The sequence below is a fragment of the Hyla sarda genome, chromosome 8 (genome assembly GCF_029499605.1).
Source record: "Hyla sarda isolate aHylSar1 chromosome 8, aHylSar1.hap1, whole genome shotgun sequence".
Lineage (NCBI taxonomy): Eukaryota > Metazoa > Chordata > Amphibia > Anura > Hylidae > Hyla > Hyla sarda.
This window is the reverse complement of record NC_079196.1, coordinates 191,632,977-191,660,729: the sequence shown is the minus strand read 5'-3', so window position 1 is coordinate 191,660,729 and position 27,753 is coordinate 191,632,977.

Genomic DNA, 27,753 nt, shown 5'->3' with positions numbered 1-27,753 from the left:
TCACGTGACAAGAGTGAGCCAATAGGATGTGATGGAGGCGGACCATCTCATTCTATGGCAAATCTCATTCTATGGCAATGAACCAGAGCAGCAGTGTACACCGAACAAAACTCTGCATAATAGTAAAATCATAAATCTGTATACAGAGGGGGAGATTCTCAAGGAATTTTGCTCCAAAAAATAAAACAAAAAATACTTTTTGCGCAAAAGGTATCACCACATTTTTAAAGAGCTTTGTGCCGCGTTTACACTGTTCACGTCAGTTTTGTAAAAGTGGGCGTGTCCATGTATATTTTCTGCTTTAGGGTGCGTTCCCACAGGGTGTATACACAGCGTATTTCATGCTGCGCAAAATTTAGGGGAGCAGCGGGAAATACGCTGCGTATTCCTCACTCACTATACACACAGGGCTTTACGGCGGCAGCACTATGTGTGCAGTGAGTTATGGAGGCGGAGCCGCGCGCCACAGTCACACCGGCACATGGCCCCGCCTCCAAAACTCACTACACACATAGGGCTGCCGCCGGAAAGCCCTGCGTGTATAGAGAGCGAGGAATGCGCAGCGTGTTTCCCACTGCCGTAAATTTGGCGCAGCGGGAAATACGCTGCGTATACACCCTGTGGGAACACACCCTTACATGATATTTATACGTGGCGTGAGAGTTCAGTTTACATCAGAAATTTCACACCAGCACCACAGAAATTGTTGTAGTTTTATTGTTTTGTTTTGTTTTTTTTTTTTTTTTTTGGGGGGGGGGGGGGGGAAGGTGTTATGTAAGTAATTATAAAAAAAAAACTTATTATTGAAAAATTTTATATACATTTTTTTATATGTATACACTTTTGTTTTTATTTTTTTTTCTTGGTCACTGCACCTGCACTCACATTTAAGCTTAGAAATGTTTTATTTATAAGTTATTGCTTGTCTGGGCACTAGTAACCATAGAATATTTCACACACACACACAACATACTCAGTTCTAATACATACACACACAACATACTCAGCTCTGCTACATACACCCACAACATACTCAGCTCTGCTACATTCACACACACACAACATACTCAGCTCTGCTACATTCACACACATAACATACTCAGCTCTGCTACATTCACACACATACTCAGCTCTGCTACATTCACACACATAACATACTCAGCTCTGCTACATTCACACACATAACATACTCAGCTCTGCTACATTCACACACACACATAACATACTCAGCTCTGCTACATTCACACACATAACATACTCAGCTCTGCTACATTCACACACACCATACTCAGCTCTGCTACATTCACATACACATAACATACTCACCTTTGCTACATTCACACACATAACATACTCAGCTCTGCTACATTCACACACATACTCAGCTCTGCTACATTCACACACATAACATACTCAGCTCTGCTACATTCACACACATATAACATACTCAGCACTGCTACATTCACACACACACAACATACTCAGCTCTGCTACATTCACACACATAACATACTCAGCTTTGCTACATTCACACACACATAACATACTTAGCTCTGCTACATTCACACACATAACATACTCACCTTTGCTACATTCACACACAACATACTCACCTCTGCTACATTCACACACACACAACATACTCACCTCTGCTACATTCACACTCACATAACATACTCAGCTCTGCTACATTCACACACACATAACATACTCAGCTCTGCTACATTCACACATATCGTACTCAGCTCTGCTACATTCACACACATAACATACTTACCTCTGCTACATTCACACACATAACATACTCAGCTCTGCCACATTCACACACATAACATACTCACCTCTGCTACAGAATCACACATATACATAGACCTGTGCAGGGAGCTGTACTTCCTTCTCCCTCCCTGCACATTACAGTGGTATATTCTTAGCTGTGGTCACCATGGTTACATTACACAGGTGGAATCTCCTGCTCTCATCAAGAAGAGTGGGGAGTTTGAATATTACACAGTGTGAAGTCTAATCTGTGTCGGGAAGGATTTCACCCGCACTATAACCCGGTGTATTATCGGGTGTATCGGGTTACACTGCGGGTGACAAGTGTCCATAATCATTACATTGTTATTAAAAGGTACATGGCAGAGTAATCTCGCAATCTGCTCTGAACATGACATGGATGATGTAGAACATCTCGCTAAGTGCAGTCCAAGACGGCTTATATTTGTGTTCAAAAAAAGGTAATTGTGGAACATTTTTGTGTGTAAAGGAAAAGTACGCAGTTAATAAATGCGTGCCTACTATAGATGTCACTCCAAGGTACCCCGTATCACCACATCTGGAGGAAATGCTGTCTCAGAATGAACGCAAAAAAAAGACGCAAAAACAGCTTGCGCAAAATTTTGCGCAAGAATTTACACACAAAAACGGTGTAAATTCTTTGATACATGTCCCCCATTGACCATATAACACTTCCCAAAAGGTGACAGAGAAAGGTCAAAAAGAAGAAAGCCACATACATTTTTACGTTGGACACATTGCAGCCTAAGGGACTAAATTAAGATGTGAAATACACTTGAGCAGTTTATTTGTTAGGTATGATTTTCCGGTTCACCTCCTTTAGTGCACTTTTTCATCTTACAATATTTGTTTTTATTAGGCTGGGTCCACACTACGTTTTGTCCCATACGGGAGCGCATACGGCAGGAGGGAGCTAAAACCTCGCGCTCCCGTATGTGACCGTATGCGCTCCCGTATGTCATTCACTTCAATGAGCCGGCCGGAGTGAAACGTTCGGTCCGGTCGGCTCATTTTTGCGCCGTATGCGCTTTTACAACCGGACCTAAAACTGTGGTCAACCACGGTTTTAGGTCCGGTTGTAAAAGCGCATACGGCGCAAAAATGAGCCGACCGGACCGAACGTTTCACTCCGGTCGGCTCATTGAAATGAATGACATACGGGAGCGCATACGGTCACATACGGGAGCGCAAGCTTTTAGCTCCCCCCTGCCGTATGCGCTCCCGTATGGGACAAAACGTAGTGTGAACCCACCCTAATGCGGTTTTGTTTAACACCACTGTTCCATGGTTGATGATCAAGTGTACATTTATAGTAAAATGACAAGGCTGCTGTGAAAAGAATTAAGAGAACACACTACAGAAGCTCGAGTAGACTACATCTGGGATTTTTTATGGCTATAAAAGGTGCAATGGTAGGTAATAGACAAACACTTTTGATTTGTGGATGGAAAATACAAAGAAACCTCTTTTTGATGGTCATTAGTGTTGAGCGGCATAGGCCATATTCGAATTCGCGAATATTCGCGAATATATGGACGAATATTCGTCATATTCGCGAATATTCGCATATTCGTAATATTCGCGTTTTATTTTCGCGTATGCGTATATTCGCATGTGCGAAAATTAACATATGCGAAAATTTGCATGTACAACAAATTAACATAGGCGAGAATTCGTATATACGAAAATTAGCATATGCTTTTTTTCTTACACCACATAAGCTGGAAGCAGAGAGGGATGATCACTGTGATGTGTACTGTGAAAAAAAAAAAAATAACGAATATTCGTAATTACGAATATATAGCGCTATATTCGCGAATATTCGCGAATTCGCGAATATGCGATATTCGCGAATAAAATTCGAATTGCGAATATTCGCGACCAACACTAATGGTCATCCAAAACTGTATTGAAAAATTATTTCTTTGGATCTTTCAAAGAGGATGGTTAATAAACATGAAATCTTATGCAACATTTAAAAATAAAAATGAGGAAATTGCTAATTTCCACCAAATGTGTCACTACAGTATACAGTGGTCCCTCAAGTTACAATATTAATCGGTTCCAGGATGACCATTGTATGCTGAAACCATTGTATGTTGAGACCAGAACTCTATGGAAACCTGGTAATTGGTTATGAAGCCACCGAAATGTCATTAAAAATAGGAAAAAGTGAGGATTAAATAGAAATAAGTAGATAACTAATACAGATAAAGCAAATCCTTACATATAAAAGTAAGAAAGAGCTGCTAAAAGCTGTAAATCACTGTCTATGTCAGTGTTTCCCATCCATATTGCCTCCAGCTGTTGCAAAACTACAACTCCCAGCATGCCTGGACAGCCAAAGGCTGTCCAGGCATGCTGGGAGTTGTAGTTTTGCAACAGCTGGAGGCACCCTGGTTGGGAAAAACTGGTATATATAGAGGACAGAAGCTTCTTCAGGGTCCTGTACGGCACACGTAAAATGGAGCCACCCTTACCTGTGTCCAAATGAGCAGCTAACCGTGGTACAGGTAAAGAGTACAGAACATGTAATACCTCCCTGTACTGTAGGGGGCGCTACCAGACAGCCAGTGCATGCACTTCAATAGTACAGGTGTAAATGCCCATTCTGTTCGGTCAGTTCTTCCAGCCATTGACACGTTTCACAGATCTGGACTGTCTGTAGCATTGTATGTTGAGTCTGGTTTCAAGTTACAATGGTCCAGAAAAGACCATTGTATGTTGAAACTATTGTATGTTGAGGCCATTGTAAGTTGAGGGATCACTGTACTTATATTTATTGGGTTGTTACACATGCATTTTATTTTTTGTGTTTATTGTTTTTAAATCTTGACATTTCTTTAAGGAGTACCTGTCATAAAGCGAAACATTTTTTATATGTTGTGCCTTTAGTTAAATAAAAGATGTTTCTAATTGAAGTCACGTGTAAAATATCACTGCTAGTATGATTTTTGTGCACTCTCTGCACAGACTTTGGTTTCATGCCGGACTGGCATGAGTCAAAATTTCGGAAGTGCGGTTGGGGCGGGACATTGGCGACTCTGCACAGCTCTTGCTCACTGCCTGTCAATCAGGCAGGAGGGAGCGAGCGTTGTGCACCCCGCGCAGCACGCCTCCGCTCCATGGACACTGCCTCATAGAACAGGGAGTGTGGAAGTCCTCCCCGGCAGGGTTCAGATGATGTCACGCCTGCCAAGGAACGCCCCCTTCAGCAGTCTGCAGCAAACAGGGGAGTGAGCAGGCTAAAAACAGGCACAGCAAAAGTTAAAATCCATGCAGACAGATAAAAAAAAGCCAGCAGGGGACATGTAATCTGGAAAGGAAACTAATAGAACCAAAACTAAATGGATGTGAGTTGATGACAGGTACTCTTTAAAGTACTACATTAAAGTAACCAAAGAAAGAGGGTAAAAAAAAAGTACACGCCATTATAATAATAATAATCAGTGATCAACAATTGCTATGCGGCAAAAATTACTTTGAACTTCCGGATACTTCATCATTAACAAAATTCCCCAGCGGATCGTTGTAGATGTAGTTTCAGTTCCAGCAATAAAGAGATCCAGGACTGAATGAATCAGATTTTCTTCATCAAAATATGTCTAAGGTTTTTTTGTCTCCCGAAAATACGTAACAAGCATATTCCATAGGTTACTCGCTATATATATGCAAATCATATTGGACTAATAGCATTTTGTAGAGACAAGCTTTCGGGATTCCTCCCTTTATCAAGGGACTTGATAAATAGAGGAATCCCGAAAGCTTGTCTCTACAAAATGCTGTTAGTCCAATAAAAAAGGTATTACAAGAGACTGCAACATTTTATGATTTGCATATATATATAGTGAGTAACCTATGGAATATGCTTGTTACGTATTACATCTGCATCACTGGACTAATATGGCTACTCAAATTTACTATATATATATATATCTGGTTCAATTTCCAAAGCTGTATAATATGTTGTGTCATCAAGGCAATTAGAGCCTATTTCTGTAGGATCGTATTCTCTTATTTTCTATATTTTTTTTAATTCTTTTTAAATTACCAAAATCATGCCTGATTGGGTAGTACAAAGGCAATATGTGTCATCTATGGCATCGCAAAAGTTGGAGAACAGCCATTGGCAAAAACTTATTAACTGTAATTAACCTATTATAGGACTTAAAGGGGTAGTCCAGTGGTGAAAAACTTATCCCCTATCCTAAGGATAGGGGATAAGTTTGAGATCGCGGGGGGTCCGACCGCTGGGGCCCCCCGCGATCTCTCTGTACGGGGCCCCGGCTCTCCGCCGAGATAGCGGGTGTCGACCCCCGCACGAGGCGGCGGCCGACACGCCCCCTCAATACATCTCTATGGCAGAGCCGGAGATTGCCGAAGGCAGCGCTTCGGCTCTGCCATAGAGTTGTATTGAGGGGGTGTGTCGGCCGCCGCCTCGTGCGGAGGTCGACACGCCCCCTTCCCGCGGGCTGTCGGGGCTCCGTACAGGAGATCGCAGGGGGCCCCAGCGGTCGGACCCCCCGCGATCTGCAACTTATCCCCTATCCTTAGGATAGGGGATAAGTTGCTCACCACTGAATCACCACTGGACTACTCCTTTAAAGTCCAAGAAGTCAGCTCACACAATCACATTGCTCAGAAAGATCGGTACTTGTTAAGTAAAATGCTTCTATTAAAAGGATCCGTAAAAATATTGTGTAAGAAATGGATAAAATCACAAGGGTATCCCTGAGAATGCTATGAAGGACACGTTTCGAGTCTTGCCACTATTAGTGGTAATCACATCTAGAAACAATTTACTAATAGGCGGGGAAGTCACCCTAATACACCAGGAATAAATCACTTCCATAATCCATTCTAGAGTATTGTAACAAAACATTTACTATACTTTTGTATCTACAATGTGAAAATATGGCTCTGAAAGAGAGAACAAATTGATAATGAATGATTAATTAAATCTGTTCTACTATTCAGGCCCCTAGGCTCAGAGCAATCCAACAGGTAAATACAAAAGACATCTCTGTTACGGAATGTTCTCAGACTATGACCGCCCCTGACAGGCCGTCTGACCACTTCCTAACCTGAAGAAGAAAAAGCATAAACATCACCCCCATGAACCTATCGAAAATGATGGAATGAATTAAAGGGGTACTCTGGTGGAAATTTTTTATTTTTTTTTTTAAATCAACTGGTGCCAGAAAGTTAAACAAATTTGTAATTTACTTTTATAATAAGAACTTTATCCTTCCAGTACTTATGAGCTGCTGGATGCTCCACAGGAAGTTCTTTTCTCTTTTAATTTCTTTTCTGTCTGACCACAGTGCTCTCTGCTGACACCTCTGTCCATGTCAGGAACTGTCCAGAGCAGGAGTAAATCCCCATAGAATACCTATCCTGCTCTGGACAGTTCTTGACATGGCCAAAGGTGTCAGTAGAGAGCACTTGTGGTCAGACAGAAAAAAATTCTAAAATAAAAGAACTTCCTCTGTAGCATACAGCAGCTGATAAGTGATAAATGTTTTCCAGTGGAGTACCCCTTTAAAGGTATTTCTGTGCTGCCAACATATCACATTGCGAACATCACAGCAAACCCTATACACCACATACTCAGAATCTATCATTATTCATTTGTTTTCTCTGTCAGTGCCATATTTTCACATGAAAGATAAGAGGGTATACTAACTGTTTTGTTACAATACTCTGCTATGATTCAGGGCCGCCCCTCGTGATGTCATGCCCGCCCCCTCTTGACGCCACGCCCACCCCGTCAACGAAAGTCTATGGGAAAGGGGCGCGACAGACATCACGCCCCCTTCCCATAGACTTTCGTTAAGGGGGCTGGCATGACATCACAAGGGGCGGCCCTGAACACGGAAGCCCGCACACAGCGTTCAGAACAATAAACTTCCGGACGCTGAGGAGCGGAGCTCCGAAAGCAGGGCAGCGGAGTACCCCTTTAAAGTGTATTGAAGTAATGTTAGTATGTAAAATATTGTTCCAGTTGGGCCACTGGAATGAATACAGTGGTAAATTGTAGCCATGTCAAAATAAATAGCACAGAAGTTGATCCTGTGGCTGCTGTTAGTCCAAAAGTGAAACTATGCTCCCTCCCAAAATGCATTCAAAAATCCACAAATTTACTGACAACAAAGCTAATTATAATGTATATGTATAAAGCCTTGTTGACCCTGTACTACATTAACATGTTAAGGACCCTTGGTCTTTGGCACTTAAGGACTGAGGGCATACCTGTATGCCTACAGCATTTCCGAGCACCACCGTTAATACAGCAGTGATGGGAATGGGATGGCTGCTGAAATCGTTCAGCAGGCATCCCGGGACAATGCCTAGGGGGGTTGTGAGACCCCCAATAATGGCGATCGCTGTGATTTGCTGGTCAATTTTGACAGTCGAATTGCAGAAATTCCAGGTCATTCAGGTCTCTGGTGACCCTAAGACCCAGAAGAGGAGGGTGATAGGTGGTGTAAGACACGCTACCCACCACCCTCAACACGTAGGTGGGAGGTGGCAGTGATGCCTCCTCCAGGAGTGCCTTGACCAATCACAGGCATCGGTGGGAGGGTTATCCTCTGTTGCCCCACGCTGACCACCCACACTAGGAAGTGAGTGAGCAGACTGGAGCCTGGTGCATCAGACCTCCCTTTCCCCCATCCTGGTGCCAATCTGTGCCCAGGGATAGCGTGGGTGTAAAAAAAAGTTAAAGATAAGTAAAAAAAATAAACATAAATCGATTTTTTTTCTTGTGCAGTGCCCACAAAGTAGGTGCCCGAGGGTCTGCAGCAGCTTTAGCTGCTTGAAACGGGCCCTTCTAAAGGGTGCTGTGGTCTGCCCCAAACTTTTTTGTGTGCACACCTTTTTTTTCCGCTAACACTGAACGAACCCTCTTTGCTATAAAAGAGCTGCCGGCCACTATTAGCCCACCCCATGGTTTGATGACAACCCAGGAATCCAGATTGACATTGTTGGATTCACTGAAATTTACTTTTTCAGTTATTTTTTCAGTGACAACTTTGTCAATATAATGGTGGAGCATGCAAACCTTTTACGCCCAACAGTTTGTCACCCACCACCCAGATTCCCTTTTGGCTAGGCCCAACCCTGTCAGTGCAGCTGAGAAAAGGACATATTGGGGCCTCAGAGACCACATGGGCCTCGTCAAAAAACTTAGTGTCAGGCAATACTGCAGTGGGGATGTCCTCTACCAGACCCCACTCTACCGTATGGCCACGACACGGGAACATTTTGAGGCCATACGGAAATGCTTGCATTACGCTAATAATGCAGAATGCCACCCCCCTCCCTCATTAGCTTTAAAGGAAGACTCATTTTCCACCAATATATTCCCACTAAGCAGGTGAAGTATGGCGTGAAACTCTATAAACTCTGTGAGAGTACCTCAGGGTATACTTACAAGTTTAGACTGTACTAGGGAAGGGATTCTCATATTGAACCCTCAGAATGTACCCCCACTCTGGGAGTTACTGGGAAACTTGTATGGGACCTTTTGCACCCACTGCTGAATAAGGGTTACCACCTTTACGTGGATACATTTTATACCAATATCCCTCTTTTCAAATCCCTCGCCACCAGATCCTGTCGCTTATCCCGACCTATCCTCTCCAGACACCTATCCCCAGGGGTGAGATGAGGGCCCTTACCAGTAAAAAACAGTCACTGGTCAGGTATAAGGACAAGAGGGAGGTCCTTTGCTGAACAGAATTTATGGTAACGGCATCACCCATTGTCCCTGTGCAAAGTACCACATTGACGGTCCTCAAACCTGATTAAATTCTGGACTACAATCAGTATATGGGGGGGGAGTTGATCTCTCTGATCAAGTCCTTTAGCCATATAACGCCATGCGGGAAACATGGGCATGGTACAAAAAAGTTGCATGGTCCAGGTTACCATGTACATCTCTTTTGTACTGTCCCAGTAAGCTGGCAACACAGGGACATTCCTTCAGTTCCAAGAGGAAGTTCTAAAGGCCCTCAATTTTATCAACCGGGAAAGAGCAGGCCAGAGCACCTCTGGAACTGTAGGTGCCCGGATCGTCCCAGTCCAACACTTTCCAGGTGAGGTTCCCCCACACTGGAAAGAAGGGACAATCCCAGAAAAAATGCAGTGTGTCGCAGGAGGGGGATAAAGAAGGAAACCACCACTCAATGTGACACTTGCCCCAATCATCCGGGCCTCTGCATTAAAGATTACTTCAGAGAGTACCACACTTCCATGGAGTACATAATACCCCTGATAAGACCACTTGGGGTATTTTTTCCAAAAATGGGTCAACGGGTCACATTGGGGGTTTTCATGTTGCCTCAAATGCGCAGCGCTCTCTCCTCCCCTGAGCAGTGTGTGCATTTGCAGGCAAAAGTTTAGGGACGGCCACACATAAAACATTCCCATGAATGATGATTCAGAGCATAGGGTTTGGGGCGGACATAATTTTTACTTTTGGCTATGCTCTGGGTCACCATTCTGGGAACATAATTGGCATATCAGTATGAAAATTGCAATTGCAATGTACTCTCTGTAATGGGGTCACATGTGGGTGTTTCTTTCCTCTGAATATATGTAACCGTCAGTTACGGTCAGTAAAAAACATAGGCCTCAAATTCAAACGGTGTTCTCTCTCATGTACTCCAGCATATTTCCAGGCAACAATTTGAGATCACATGTTGGTTGTTCCCAGAAGGATGAAGCCGAGCATAGGGTTTGGGACGGACACAAGTTTTACTTTTGGCTATGCTCTGGGTTATCATTCTGGGTACATATCAGTATTGAAATTGCCATTTTCATTTTTCCCAAACTACACTTGATCCATTCCTGGAAAGCAAATTTATAAAACATCCATGCGTTCAAAATTTCCATCTCACCCCTCTACTCACGTGTGGGTGTTTCATAATTTTTATTTTCGTCAAAATGTATGTAACTGTCAGCTACTGATATGTCATAGACCCCTGTTGTGCTCCTGCACATCACATTACATCCACACATAGGATTGTAACCCAATTTCTCCCATTACTCCTTTCTGAAAAAGAAACATTTTGGGTAACACCAGCATTTTTACAGCCCACTGTTTTAGTACCCCTTGTTACATTGCATGAGGGGTGTAGTTTCCAAAATTATGGCACATGTGTCGGGGGGGGGGGGGGGTTCTGCTGTTCTGGCACCATGGGGGCTTTGTAAACCCACGTGGCCCCCGGCTTCAATTCCAGCCAAATTCTCACTCCAAAAGCCCAATGGCGCTCCTTATCATGGCGTAGTTTTATACTCAGAAGAGATGGGATTACAAATTTTGGAAGGCTTTTTCTCCTATTACCCCATGCGAAAATGAAAAATTCGGGGTAACACCAGCATTTTAGTGAAAAAAAATCAAATTTGTAATTTTCACAAGCCACTTTAACGAAAGTTTGTCAATCCCCAGTGCGGTGTTAAGGCTCACTGTTATGGCCCCTGATGTCAATTTCAGCCAAATTCTCTCGCCAAAAGCCCAATGGTGTTCCTACTCTTTTGAGACATGTTGTGTGCCCGCAAAGCACTTTACGTCCAAATGTAAGGTATTTCCATACTCCAAAGAAATGGGGTTACAAATTTTGGGGTGCTTTTTCTCCTATTACCCCTTGTGAAAATGAAAAATTTGGGGTAACACCAGCATTTGAGTGAAATTTTTTTTTAGTTTTTCTCATTTACACAACCCACTTTAACGAAAGTTAGAAAGTTATATATTTTTTGCTGTTCTGACACCATAGGGGCCTTCTAAATGCAACTACCCAACCCCCCCCCCCAAAAAAATTTATAAATAAATAAAAACATTTCGGGAACATTCGTTCTCCAAAAGCCCGTTGTTGCTCCTTCCCTTCTGAGCCCTCTAGTGCACCCACAGAGCACTTTACATCTACATATGAGGTATTTCCTTACTCGAGAGAAATTGGATTACATATTTTGGGGGGCTTTTTCTCCTTTTACACCTTGTAAAAAAAAAAAAAAGGGGGCTATAAAAACATGTTAGTGTAAAAAATATGGAATTAGAAACAAAAAAACAGGACAGCCCACTTTTCTTTGACAATGCCACAATTAGTAGCAGTATAATGCTTCAAATAACTTACTTCAACAAGGAGAGCTCAGTCCTTATGCTCCCCCCATGCCGGCTGGCTTCCCAAGTCACAATCACAGCTTCGTCCCACTAGTGGTCTCCAGCTGTTTCTTTCCTCTTGCCGATATTCACGTCCTCTGTTAGATAGAAGGTTCTTTAGTGTAAAGACCTTACACTCAAGGCCACTGCTGTCCAAAATACCATTTATTGCACATGGAACAATGAAACATACATAAAACTATAAAACAATAAAAGGACCTCCGCGTTTCGGAGCTTCCTCCTTCCTCAGGGGTAAATGTTACAAGCTACACATGATGACATCATTACTACCATTTTCATTCATAAAAAGGTCTACATATACTCACAACACTATATACCATGGAGTGACATTGTTACTGTCATTTACATACAAACTCATCCACATGACATCAGTGCTACAATATACATTATACTCGCTCCAGGGTTTTATTAAAACCTTTTGGGGAGAGCGTGTCTAATTAAAAAATATAAAAGCTTTCCATTTTACACAAAAAAGAAACCTCAAGCCCTCCCCCACTTGCTCTAGCTCAATTACTTTCAACAACTCAGGGTCTGAATTATAGTGGGTAGCAAATTGTCTCGAAACACTATGTTTAGGAAATCTATGTTTTATATTGAACCTATGCAAAATAATTTGCTTTCTTAATGTTTGGGACATCCTTCCTACGTATTGGATGCCACAAGGGCAGTACGAAGGACTCTATTAATGGGGCATCGGGAAGTGGAGTGAGTAACAACATAGATCCCACCCTCCTTCTACTCTCCCCTCCTCCCCAGTCTCCTGTCTTCTTGGGTCTTCCACAGGCTCTAATGGAACCTGATTTAAGGAAATATGTGGAAAACAGCACATCCCAGGTGGAGTCCTGGGTAGAAAAAGAAGGAAAGATAACAACACACAATCTGGAATTAAACACTTGAAATAATCCATCCTAAAGTACATAGCCCAAAAAAAGTCACAGATTTTTTTTCAAAATGTAGGCCGGATAAGAACCAGGAAGAGATTGGAATTGGAAGAATACGAAGGAAAAAAAGAGGAGGAAAACGAGTGAAAAAGAAAAAGAGAAGAGAAAGAGTAGAAAATATGCTAGTTCCAGCGGGGGACATTTTAAAGGAGGGAGGGGTGTTCAATCTTTTTGACCATGAAATTTCCTGGGAGGAATTTTGAGTGTTACAAAAAGGGCTAACTTTTTACCCTTCTGAGAAAATGAATTTATTTGAGGTATATGTGGACCTCAATGAATTTATAAGAAAGTTGACCCTCAAAAGATTTTTTGAAATGAAACAAAAGAAAGAGCGTGTCTCAATGTTATAGAAAAAATACAGAATAAGTGCCTACATGAACCTGAATCACTAGCAGAAATTCTTCCAACATCTGCAATTCCGTCAGGCCTAAAAAAAAACAACTAATTTTTATCCCGTGCGCAGTCGAGGAAACTTCATATATTCTTTTTATGAGTTGGTCCTAAACGACCGTAAAAATTTGGATAATAGTAATATGAATAAAAATAGTAGGGACTCGAGTAATATAACCAAAGAAGAAAGGATAGCCATTAAAAAATTAAAGGATAATAAAAATGTGGTAATAAAGAAAGCAGAAAGGGGGGGGGGGGCATTACTATGAATAGAGAACATTATATGCAAGAATGTTGGAAAATTCTTAATGATGAGAAATATTACTGTGCCCTTATAGAAAATCCAACTGAAGTTTTAAAAAAACAAGCAGACAAATTAATTCAAAGGGCATTTGAAATGGGAATTTTAAGCAAGGTAGAAAAATTATATTTAACAGTAAGTAATCCAGCGATCCCATATTTTTACATATTACCGAAATTGCAAAAAAATCCATTGGCATCTCCCGGAAGACCCATCATAGCAGGGATGGACTCTATTACAAGCAATTTAGGGGAGAATGTGGATCGGATCCTGCAATGGTATCTTATATCCTTGCCCTCCTATTTAAGAGATTCGGGACAACTTTTAATGGAACTGGAAAATGTAAATTTTATGGAAGATATGTGGTTAATTACGCTAGAAGTAGCGTCTCTGTATTCTAATATTCCTCAGGAAATACTATACTGTAGCTACCATATTGGGGGAGGATGTTTTAATGCCCATAGCACAAAAAGAGTTTTTAATTGAAAGTCTAGAATTTATTTTAAACAAAAATTATTTTATATTTGACGGAAAGTTTTTTATTCAACTTCGGGGCACAGCAATGGGCGCTAAATGTGCCCCGGTTTTCGCTAATATGTATATGGGAGCATTTGAGAGACTGTACATAGAAGAGAATAATTTCAATTGGTATATTAAATTTTACCGCAGGTATATAGATGACCAGATCATAATTTGGCAGGGAACAAAGGAAACTTTTGAAGAATTTTTAAAAGTTTTAAATGATAATGAATGGGGCTTGAATTTTACTGTTAATATGAGTAAGGAAAATGTTACCTTTTTGGACCTTGAAATTTACACTAAAAATAATTCCCTGGAGACAAAAACGCACATTAAGACAATGGATGCAAATGGATATCTTCATTTTTCTAGTAATCATTAAAAAAAATAATATTCTATTTGGGCAACTGACATATATTAAAAGAAACTGTTCAGAGAAAGAAAATTATGAAGTGCTAGCAAGAGTCATAGAGGAGAGATTTAAAGGAAATCTGTCATCAGAATCACCCACACTAAAATTAAGGCTTGTAGTGCGGATGATCCTGATTAAAACGCTTCTTATTAACACCTCATTAAAAACTGTGCAGCGGTTCGCCAGATATCTTCATTTTTAGTTATATGGTATTCCCAGGATTGGGACTCAGTGGGAGGTCCGCAGCATCAGCACGGACTCGCTTACGTAATTTTTGCCGGGCAGAGCGGCTGCCCGGCTCATCCATATTAATGGCTGCCTCATCACAGTCTTCCGCCTGGTGTAGGTCACGTGGGTAGCGCCACGCATGCGCCATACAGCTGGAAGCGGCATTCTCCTGCATATCTATCTGCATATCTATATTTGATTAGGTATGACCAAATAGAAAATCAAGCATTACAGAAGCATTACAGAAGATCAATACGCAACTACCTTTGTAACTAGATACTCTAAAAATGCTAGTGAGATAGAAAAAATCATTAAAAACTTTGGTCTATATTAAAAGGAGATACCTTCTTACATGAGATTTTGGGCAAGTGCAATAGACCGAGGTTTATATACAGAATAGCAAAAACGAAAAAATAGCCCCATCTTATCCCAGTATAGAAGATAGTAAAAAGATAAAGAAGATAGGTGATAAACATAAAGGAGCCTAAAAATGTGGGGTAAAAAAAAGTGTGGGACATGTAAATATATTCAACAAGAAGGAACCACATCATTGGTTAGTAGAAGCACAGGAGAAAAAATAAAAATGAAATCTCAAATTAATTGTGGTAGTGATTTTGCGATATACGTATTGGAATGCCCTTGTGGCATCCAATACGTAGGAAGGTCGTCCCAAACATTAAGAAAGCAAATTAATTTGCATAGATTCAATATAAAACATAGATTCCCTAAACATAGTGTTTCAAGACACTTTGCTACCCACCATAATGGAGACCCTGAGTTGTTGAAAGTAATCCAGCTAGAGCAAGTGGAGGAGGGCTTGAGGAGGTTTTCTTTATTATGTAAAAGAGAGAGCTTTTATATTTTTAAATTAGTCACGATCTACCCAAAAAGTTTTAATGAAACCCTGGAGCGACTATAATGTATATTGTAGCACTGATGTCATGTGGATGAGTTTGTATGTAAATCACAGTAATGATTTCACTCCATGGTATATAGTGTTGTGAGTATATGTAGACCTTTGTTATGAATGAAAATGTTAGTAATTATGTCATTTCCTGAAATGATGGATTGTGGGTATATAGTTGGTGGATGTGTAGCTTGTAACATTAACCCCTGAGGAAGGAGGAAGCTCCACAACACATCAGGTCCTGTTATTGTTTTATAGTTTTATGTATATTTAATTGTTCCACGTGCAATAAATGGTCTTTTGAACAGCTGTGGCCATGAGTGTAAAGTCTTTACGCTAAAGAACCTTCCATCTAACAGAGAGGACGTGAATATCGACAAGAGGAAGGAAACAGCTGGAGACCACTAGTGGGACGAGGCTGTGATTGTGACTTGGGAAGCAAGCCGGCATGGGGGTGGGGGAGCATAAGGACCGAGCTCCCCTCGGTGAAGTAAGTCATTTGAAGAATTATACTGCTACTAATTGTGGCATTGTCAAAGAAAAGTGGGCTTTCCGCTCCTTTTATTCAGTTTTTTTGTTTCTGATTCCATATATATATCAGAAGAGAGCGACTCAGATTCCAAAAGAAGTGTAGCGGACAGACCAGTTATTTACTGTTCATACGCATTGTGAAGTTGGTGAGTGGTCAGTTCGGGGACCACTCACTAAGTAAAAGTTACACTATTGAATATATGTGAGTCATACTCGGAATAAGTTGAAAGATCGGAGGCCGCTTCCTTGATTTTTTCTCTGTCTCCATTTCAGTGTAAAAAATAGAGATTTTGTGTACTTCACCGAGGGGAGCTCGGTCCTTATGCTCCCCCACCCCATGCCGGCTTGCTTCCCAGGTCACACGAACAGCCTCGTCCCACTAGTGTTTCTGTTTCTTTCCTCTTGTCGATATTCACGTCCTCTCTGTTAGATGGAAGGTTCTTTAGTGTAAAGACCTTACACTCATGGCCTTTGAAAACACACTTTCTGAATGTCAGTTTGAATATTTTGAGGGGTGCAGTTTCTATAATTGGGTATTTATAGGGTATTTCTTACAGAAAGGCCCTCAAATCCACTTCAAACTGAATTGGTCCCTGAAAAATTCTGATTGTGAATTTTTTGTGAAAATTTGAAAATTGCTGCTATACTTTGAAGCCCTCTAATGTGTTCAAAAAGTAAAATCATGTCAACTTTATGATACCAACGTAAAGTAGACATATTGAATATGTGAACCAATATATAATTGGCATGTCAATCTTCCTTACAAGCAATGAGTTTAAAAGTTAGAAAACATTTAGGAATTTTTGGAAAGAAATGGTATCGATGAAGTATCAATGAAAATTTACCAATATCTTAAAGTAGAATATGTCAAGAAAAAACAATCTCGGAAACAAATTCATAAGTAAATGCAACTCAGAGTTGTTAATATATAAAGTGACACTGGTCAGATTTGCAAAATATGGCCTGGTCCTTAAGGTCAAAATGGGCTTTGTCCTGAAATGGTTAAAGAGCACTTTTATATGGCCTATTGATTAGAGATGAGCGAATCAAAGTTGACGAACCAGAATTCGTTACGAATTTCATGAAAAATTCGATTCGCAATGAATACGAATATCGCCGCGATTCTATCGCACGAATCGCTTCATTAAACTCCATTTTACAGCGTTCCAGGCTATTGGAGACCTAAGATGGCGGATCCACATGTGAGTACATGGGGCAGAGGATTATGGGAGAGCGGGAAACAGCGGCGGGTATGAAGGTAGGCGGGCTGACCCTGAATCACATGTGAGATGCAGCCTATCAGTGTTCACTGACCCCTGTGATGTCACAGCCCCTATATAATCGGCGGCCATCTTGCCTCTCTTCATTTCATCTATGCACTCAGATGGAGAGGACGGGACTGCGTGTGTGTGAATAGCTCATACCACAGCGTTACACTGCAACTGCTAGTCACATCAGCATTAGGGAAAGGCAGGAGTGCAGAGTGCTGTGCTGTTACTCTGAGAAGGATCATTGATTGCTAAACCTCCTATTCACGTTATTGAGCATTGCAGCAGAGAGGGGCAGATAGCTGTCAGCTGCCTCATACAGATCTCCAAGCTGCCTGAACTTTATCAACCATCTTATCTCCTCATTTTTCAGCCCAATTTAGTTTTTTTTTTTGCTCCACAAATCTTCTGCTGCTCAGAATTGTGTGACAGAGTGCAATTTAGGGTTTAATCCCTGGATTTTTTTTTTTTGTGGTGCTGTACTGTTGGGTCCTGCTGCTGTTCAGAAATAAGTCATATTAGTGTGGACTTAAGTGCCTTTTTACCATTTTTTCACCTGTTACTCTGTCTCAGTGCTAAATTCAGTGTTATACCACACGTTATAATACAAATACGCTTTTTCAGTGGCCTTATCATTGCAAAGGGCCTACATACAAGCAAATAGCGTACCATATACCACCTTTTTTTCTGTCTCTGTCTTAAATTCAGTGTTATACCACACGTTATACACCTGCCGGTGTATTAAAGAAAAGCATTTTTTTTCCTGCGTACAAATACGCTTAACAGTGGCCTTATCATTGCAAAGGGCCTAAATACAAGCAAATAGCGTACTATATACCACCTTTTTTCTGTCTCTGTGCTAAATTCAGTGTTATACCACACGTTATACACCTGCCGGTCTATTAAAGAAAAAAAAAGTTTTCCTGCGTACAAATACGCTTAACAGTGGCAATATCATTGCAAAGGGCCTAAATACAAGCAAATAGCGTACCATATACCACCTTTTTTTCTGTCTTTGTGCTAAATTAAGTGTTATACCACACGTTATACACCTGCTGGACGTGCACAGAGAAGGGGCAGAGGTCTACATACGTCAGGCAGAGTTGGCAGCAGACTTGGGGCGAGTGGCAGCAGGAGTCGCAGCAATAGGCCTGAGCTCCCGTTAACACCCAGCGGTTGTGTCCCCTCTCTCTTCGTCAATTGGTTTGCACACTCATCCCTATCATCACAAGCCACATCTGACAACCCCAGTCAAGAGTCGGTGGGTTCCTCAGACACAACCTACAGTTGGCATGGCCCGGGAGCAGTCCCCGTAATCCCATTGCCTTTGTCCTATGCTGTTCCCTCTCCCAAAGAAGTATCTCATGCTTTGGGTTCAGCTCCACTATTTAGCGAGGACGATGTAATAGAGGACGGTCAGCATCTAATGGGCAGCCAAGAATGTGAGGAGACATGCGTCCCTTGCTCCGCAAGGCGGGCAAGTATTGATGCGGAGAGTGACGTGGGAGGCGGTGTTTCAATTGTTCAGGGTCCTGAGGCAGACACTGTTGTGGAACACGAGGAGGACATCAGTGACGTGCACACATCTTTTGATGAAGATGAAGTCAATCCCAATTGGGAGCCGGGTGCAGAAGCCGGGGCTTCATCATCATCAGGAGAAGAGATTTGCTCTTTGTCTATGAGGCAGCAAGGCGGTAGAACAGTTGGCAATCAGCGTGGTGGTGGCAGTAGTGGAAATTCAGGAGCCAAACATGCCAGTGGGAGACCACCTGCTTCACGGCAAGCTACCATTCAGGGAGGTAGTGGAACAGGGGTTCCTGGAGACGGCGCCAATAGCAGTGAAATAGTGCGAACTGCGGGTGGGAAAATCAGCTACTCTGCGGTGTGGTTGTTCTTCATAAAGAATCCGGAGGACCTTAGCGTAGTCACATGCAAAATCTGTGGGCAGAAATTGAAGCGTGGCCAGGGTCCCAATCTCGGCACCACAGCCCTGCGTCAACACATGTTTCGCCACCATAAAGCGGCCTGGGATAACCGTAGCTCCGAGGTAGTGTTCCAGCCTGCCGCATCACCCAGTGGCCATCCGCTCCCTCCGTCATCCAGCCAAGGCTCCACCACCTCAGCCGAAGGGAGCATTGTGTTAAACCCTCCTTCTTGTGCTCCTGCTTATTCCGCTCGTAATCAGCCATTCCGCCAACAATCGATCGGCGAAGGCATGTCCAAGAGACAACAGTATGTGCCCACTCATCCAACGGCGTAGAAGTTGAATGTACTCCTGTCCAAGTTGCTGGTGTTGCAGTCCCTCCCTTTCCAACTGGTGGACTCTGCAGCTTTCAGGGAATTGATGGCTTGTGGAGAGTCAAGGTGGAGAGTCCCAAGCCGTCATTTCTTTGCGAAGAAGGCAGTACCAGCCCTGCATAAGTTTGTAAAAGAGAAGGTGGGCCAGTCCTTGAGCCTGTCGTTGTGTTCAAAAGTGCACGGCAGCGCCGACGTGTGGAGCTGTAACTACGGGCAGGGACAATACATGTCTTTTACGGCCCACTGGGTAAATGTTGTTCCTGCACAGCCACAACAGCAACTTGGATAGGTCACACCGCTTCCTCCTCCACGCTCTGGCTCCCAGGCAGTTGGTCCTTTTACAGTGTGCGCCTCCTCCTCCCCCGTGTCCTCGGCCTCCACTGCACGTCCAAATCTCAGTGGCCCTTCATCGTACCACGTGTGTAGGGCACAACGGTGTCAAGCCGTCCTTTACATGGTTTGCCTTGGCGAACAGAGTCACACAGGGGAGGAACTGCTAAAGTTCATTAGGGAAGAAATCCGAGTATGGCTTACTCCACGAAATCTGGAAATAGGAACCATGGTGACCGACAATGGGAAGAACATTGTGGCCGCGCTGCGACAAGGAAGTGTGAACCATTCGCCCTGCATGGCACATGTGTTGAATCTGGTTGTCAAGAAGTTCATCAAGTCTTCACCCCATTTGCAAGACGTCCTGACAATGGCAAGGAAACTGTGCATGCACTTGCGCCACTCGTACACCGCCAAGCACACTTTGCTTGAGCTGCAGCGTCAGAACGGTATCCCACAACATAGTCTCATTTGTGACGTTGACACACGTTGGAATTCCACCCTCCATATGTTGGACAGACTATACGAACAAAGAAAAGCCATCACAGATTTTTTGATGATACAAGCAGATAGGAGTACGTGACAGCTGCTCATACGTGACACCTGCCGTTTGCTGAGGCCCTTTGAGGAAGCCACATTTTTTGTTAGTCGCTCGAATTATGCCATGAACGACATAATTCCACTCCTAAATTTACTCCAAAAAATGATTGAAAACATGGCTGGTCACGGCAATGGAGATGTTGCGCCTACATCCGAAGGCTACATGAGTCCTGTGGGGGATGAACTGGAGGAGGATGATGAGGGGCAGAGCGGAGCACAGTTTATGGTGGATGAGATGGCCGGTGTTTCTGGTCATTGGACAGGAGAGGAGGAGCAGGAGCAGCCAGAGCAACTGGAGGGTTATTACGAGGGAGGCGAGACAGAGGACCCAGACACACCGGGGCAGTATGCAGTGGAGATGGAGGCAGGTAGTCCCAGCGAGTCACTGTCACAAATGTATGCTGAGTTGCTTGCGTAGTGACCCCCGAATTGTCAAAATTCGTCAGCGCGATGACTTCTGGATCTCCACCTTATTAGACCCTCGCTACCGGCCCAGAATGGGGGCCTTTTTTACACCCACTGAGAGGGAGGACAAACTGACCTACTTCAGGGAGCTTCTACATAGTCGGTTGGCCGATGCCTATTGGCCACATGGTCCATCCACTCGCAGGTCTGACTCGGGGGGCCCTCTGCGCTCACCTTCCACTGCCATGGCTGCTGGGGAGGGGTGGCAGGAGCAGTACTGGCTCAATCAGCAGCAGCCTGAGTCTACAGTCGCTGATGAGTAGCTTCCTTCAGCCGCATAGTGAAGCTACTCATCAGCAGCAGGTGGACATGGAGCAGGACCTGAACCAGCAGGTGGTGGCTTACCTCGACATGACCCTGCCAACAACCGTTGAAGATCCGCTGGACTTCTGGGCAGCCAAACTCGATTTATGGCCGCAACTAGCGGAGTTTGCCCTGGAAAAGCTGTCCTGCCCGGCCAGTAGTGTACAATCAGAGCGGGTGTTTAGTGTGGCCGGGGCCATAGTCACCCCAAGGCGAATCAGCCAGGATTTCCAGCCACCAATGACAGATGGGTCTGAGTAGATAGACCATGCTCCTACAACAAAATTTTCTCTATTGTGGTTGGTTATGAAACCCTCTGGGGCAAACCTGGGCATTGTAAGGCCCGCTTGACACATATGGCCCTTTGATTGGCTCTGACCGGCCCGCGCTGATTGGGGGACAACTATGCTGCCTAATCTGGGGGACATCTATGCTGCCTAATCTGGGGGACATCTATGCTGCCTAATCTGGGGGACATCTATGCTGCCTAATCTGGGGGACATCTATGCTGCCTAATTTTGGGGACATCTATGCTGCCTAATCTGGGTGACATCTATGCTGCCTAATCTAGGGGACAACTATGCTCCTTATCTGGGGGACAAGTATGCTCCTAATCTGGGGGACATATATGCTGCCTAATCTGGGTGACATCTATGCTGCCTAATCTGGGGGACAACTATGCTCCTAATCTGGGGGACATCTATGCTGCCTAATTTGGGGTACAAGTATGCTCCTAATCTGGGGGACATCTATGCTGCCTAATCTGAGTGACATCTATGCTGCCTAATCTGGGGGACAACTATGCTCCTAATCTGGGGGACATCTATGATGCCTAATCTGGGGGACATCTATGCTGCCTACTCTGGGGGACAAGTATGCTCCTAATCTCGGGGACATCTATGCTGCCTAATCTGGGTGACATCTATGCAGCCTAATCTGGGGGACAACTATGCTCCTAATCTTGGGGACATCTATGCTGCCTAATCTGGGTGACATCTATGCTGCCTAATCTGGGGGACAACTATGCTCCTAATCTGGGGGACATCTATGCTGCCTAATCTGGGTGACATCTATGCTGCCTAATCTGGGGGACAACTATGCTCCTAATCTGGGGGACATCTATGCTGCCTAATCTGGGTGACATCTATGCTGCCTACTCTGGGGGACATGTATGCTCCTAATCTGTGGGACATCTATGGTGCCTAATCTGGGTGACATCTATGCTGCCTAATCTGGGGGACAACTATGCTGCCTAATCTGGGGGACAACTATGCTCCTAATCTGGGGGACATCGATGCTGCCTAAAATGGGTGACATCTATGCTGCCTAATCTGGGGGACAACTATGCTCCTAATCTGGGGGACATCTATGCTGCCCAATCTGGGGGAAAAGTATGCTCCTAATCTGGGGGACATCTATGCTGCATACTCTGGGGGACAAGTATGCTCCTAATCTGGGGGACATCTATGCTGCCTAATCTTGGTGACATCTATGCTGCCTAATCTGGGGGACAACTATGCTCCTAATCTGGGGGACAACTAAGATCCTAATCTGGGGGACAAGTATGCTCCTAATCTGGGGGACATCTATGCTGCCTAATCTGGGTGACATCTATGCTGCCTAATCTGGGGGACAAGTATGCTCCTAATCTGGGGAACATCTATGCTGCCTACTCTGGGGGACAAGTATGCTCCTAATCTGGGGGACATCTATGCTGCCTAATCTGGGTGACATCTATGCTGCCTAATCTGGGGGACAACTATGCTCCTAATCTGGTGGACATCTATGCTGCCTAATCTGGGGGACATCTATGCTGCCTAATCTGGGTGACATCTATGCTGCCTAATCTGGGGTACAAGTATGCTCCTAATCTGGGGGACATCTATGCTGCCTAATCTGGGTGACATCTATGCTGCCTACTCTGGGGGACAACTATGCTCCTAATCTGGTGGACATCTATGCTGCCTAATCTGGGGGACATCTATGCTGCCTAATCTGGGTGACATTTATGCTGCCTAATCTGGGGGACATCTATGCTGCCTAATCTGGGGGACAACTATGCTCCTAATCTGGGGGACATCTATGCTACCCAATCTGGGGGAAAAGTATGCTCCTAATCTGGGGGACATCTATGCTGCATACTCTGGGGGACAAGTATGCTCCTAATCTGGGGGACATCTATGCTGCCTAATCTTGGTGACATCTATGCTGCCTAATCTGGGGGACAACTATGCTCCTAATCTGGGGGACAACTAAAATCCTAATCTGGGGGACAAGTATGCTCCTAATCTGGGGGACATCTATGCTGCCTAATCTGGGTGACATCTATGCTGCCTAATCTGGGGGACAAGTATGCTCCTAATCTGGGGGACATCTATGCTGCCTACTCTGGGGGACAAGTATGCTCCTAATCTGGGGGACATCTATGCTGCCTAATCTGGGTGACATCTATGCTGCCTAATCTGGGGGACAACTATGCTCCTAATCTGGTGGACATCTATGCTGCCTAATCTGGGGGACATCTATGCTGCCTAATCTGGGTGACATCTATGCTGCCTAATCTGGGGGACATCTATACTGCCTAATCTGGGGGACAAGTATGCTCCTAATCTGGGGGACATCTATGCTGCCTAATCTGGGTGACATCTATGCTGCCTACTCTGGGGGACAACTATGCTCCTAATCTGGTGGACATCTATGCTGCCTAATCTGGGGGACATCTATGCTGCCTAATCTGGGTGACATTTATGCTGCCTAATCTGGGGGACATCTATGCTGCCTAATCTGGGGGACAACTATGCTCCCAATCTGGTGGACATCTATGCTGCCTAATCTGGGGGACATCTATGCTGCCTAATCTGGGTGACATTTATGCTGCCTAATCTATGGGACATCTATGCTGCCTAATCTGGGGGACAAGTATGCTCCTAATCTGGGGGACATCTATGCTGCCTAATCTGGGGGACAACTATGCTCCTAATATGGGGAAAACTGATGCTTCTGGCCTTGGGCCTATAATTTTTTGAAGTTTAGCAGTAGCTAAATACATGCTTAATGCAAATGTCAACATTGATCTTTAAATGTAAGGGGTTATGAAACCCTCTTGGGTAATGCGAATGGCTGCTCCAGACTCATTCTGTGTCTTTCACAAACTACTTGCCTCCCTGGTGCCTCAGGCCTTGGGCCTATAATTTTTTTAAGTTTAGCAGTAGCTAAATACATGCTTAATGCAAATGTAAACATTGATCTTTAAATGTAAGGGGTTATGAAAACCTCTTGGGTACTGCAAATGCATGCTCCAGACTCATTCTGTGTCTTTCAGGAACTACTTGCCTCCTTGGTGCCTTTGGCCTTGGGCCTTACATTTTTGGATGTTTAGGAGTAGCTAAATACATCCTTAATGCAAATTTCAACAATGATCGTTAAATTCTCGGCGCTCTGCCAGGGCCTTCTCCTACCCCGCCTGGGCCGATCCGAGGACCTCACTAACCAACTCACTAACTAATCCAATCGCTTATAGCGACGGGCGGTGTGTACAAAGGGCAGGGACTTAATAAACGCCAGCTTATGACCCTCACTTACTGGTAATTCCTCATTTTAAGGTTAAATAATTGCAATCACAGATCCCTATCATGAATTGGTTTCAGCGTGCAACACGCACCTGTCCTTGAAAGATAGAGACACGCTAATCTGTTCAGTGGAGCGCTAGTGCGGCCCAGAACATCTGAGGCCATAACACACCTGTTATTGTTCGATCTCGTAATTGATCGGGCAAGGTAAGGGGTTATTAAAGCTTCTTGGGTACTGCTGAGGCCTACTCCTGACTGCTCCTGGTACAATGTATGGGGTAATTAAACACTCTTGGGTAGTGTTATTGTTAAATTTACTGGTAATTGTATCAGTCATAAAATTGAATTTTGCAGAATGCTAACCGTTAGACAACGGAACGCTTGTTGCTTGTGATTTTTTAATGAAAATAAATAAATAAATAGATGGAGAGGGATTAACTCTGCTTAATCATTTTTGGCGATTAGAATCCTTTTGTCATCTGATTTTTTGGAGACAGATGCGCTTACACACATGTAATAATTTTTTTAACCAAATTTCAAACATTGTGTGGTTTATTATTTTTGAGAAGAATGTCTTTTGGTGGTCCACCATCCTGCATTATAGAGTCTTCTGAACTGCTGTATATGCGTATGTTTAAAAAAAAAAAAAAAAGGTATTTTGTCAGACAATTTCGATAAAATTTTGCGTTTTTTTGGGGTGGATTATGAAGCCCGGGTGACGGGTGTGTAGTGTGTACTCGTGCATCAGTAAACTCCAGTCTGTGTCCGTTAGGCAATATATGGGTTACTGATGCAGCAGTGGTGGGGCCTTGGTCTTGGAATTTCAATTATTTAAAAAAATGTAACATATTGTGTGGTTTATTATATTATAGAAGAATGTCTTTGGGTGGTCCACCGTCCTGCGTTATAGAGTCTTCTGAACTGCTGTATATGCGCTTGTTTTAAAAAAAAAAAAAAAAAAGGTATTTTGTCAGACAATTTCGATAAAATTTTGCCGTTTTTTGGGGTGGATTGTGAAGCCGGGTGACGGGTGTGTAGTGTGTACTCGTGCATCAGTCAACTCCAGTCTGTGTCCGTTAGGCAATAAATGGATTACTGATGTAGCAGAGGTGGGGTCTTGGTCTTGGAATTTCAATTATTTAAAAAAAATTAAACATATTGTGTGGTTTATTATATTAGAGAAGAATGTCTTTGGGTGGTCCACCGTCCTGCATTATAGAGTCTTCTGAACTGCTGTATATGCGCTTGTTTTAAAGGAATTTTGTCAGACAATTTAAAAAAAAATTGCGTTTTTTGGGGGTGGATTGTGAAGCCCGGGTGTGTACTCGTGCATCAGCCAACTCCAGGCTGTGTCTTTCAGGCAATCTATGGGTTACTGATGCAGCTGAGGTGGGGCCTGGGTCTAGGAATTTCAATTTTTAAAAAAAAAAATCCAACAATTGTGTGGTTCATTATTTTTGAGAAGAAAGTCTTTGGGTGGTCCACCGTCCTGCCTTATAGAGTCTTCTGAAATGTTGGATATGAGCTTGTGCTTACACAAATTATACAATTTTGTTAATTTTGGGGCAGATTGTGAAGCCCTGTGTGTACTGGTGCATCAGCCAACTCCAGGCTGTGTCCTTCAGGCAATAAATGGGTTCCTGATGCCGCAGAGGTGGGGCCTGGGTCTGGGAATTAAAAATTTTTGGATTGCGGGTGCTACAAAAAAGATAGACACACCCTAATCCGTTCAGTGGAGCGCGCCTGCTGCCCCGGACATCTGAGGGCATAACACACCTGTTATTGCTCGATCTCAGGAGAAGGGGGGTTCATCATCGGGAGAAGAGAGTTGCAGGTTGCCCTTGAGTCAGCAAGGCGGTAGCACGGTTGGCAGTCAATGTGGTGTGGCAGTAGTGGAAATTCTGGAGCCAAACGTGCCCGGGGGAGACCAACTGCTTCGCGGCAGCTTACCTTTCCGGGAGATAGCAGGTTACCAGCATCGGTCGATGAAAAATAGAGACACGCTAATCCGTTCAGTGGAGCGCGCCTGCGGCCCCGGAAATCAGAGGGCATAACACACCTGGTATTGCTCGATCTTGCATTTGATCGTGCAAAGGTAGGGAGTTATTAAGGCCTCTTGGGTACTGCTGAGGCCTACTTTTGACTGCTCCTGGTGCAATGTATGGGGTAATTAAACACTCTTGGGTAGTGTTTTTTTTTTTTTTATTTAATGATAATTTTATCAGTAATAAAATTTAATTTTCCAGAATGCTAATCGTTACACAACGGAACGCTTGTTGCGTGTAATTTTTTTATGAAAATAAAAAATAAAAATAAAAATACGGACAGGGATTAACTCTACTTCATCATTTGGGGCGCAAAAAGTCCGTTGGTGATCTGATCTTTTGGAGACAGATGCGCTTACACACATATTGAATTAGTTTTTGTAAAAAAAAATTCAAACATTGTGTGGTTTATTATCTTTGAGAAGAATGTCTTTGGGTGGTCCACCGTCCTGCATTGTAGAGTCTTGTGAACTGTTGGATATGCGCTTGTTCTTACACAATGGTATTTCTTTAAAAAATTTCTAAAATGTTGTTTTTTGGAGGGGATTGTGAAGCTCGGGTGTGTACTGGTGCATCAGCCAACTCCAGGCTGTGTCCTTCAGGCAATAAATGGGTTCCTGATGCCGCAGAGGTGGGGCCTGGGTCTGGGAATTAAAAATTTTTGGA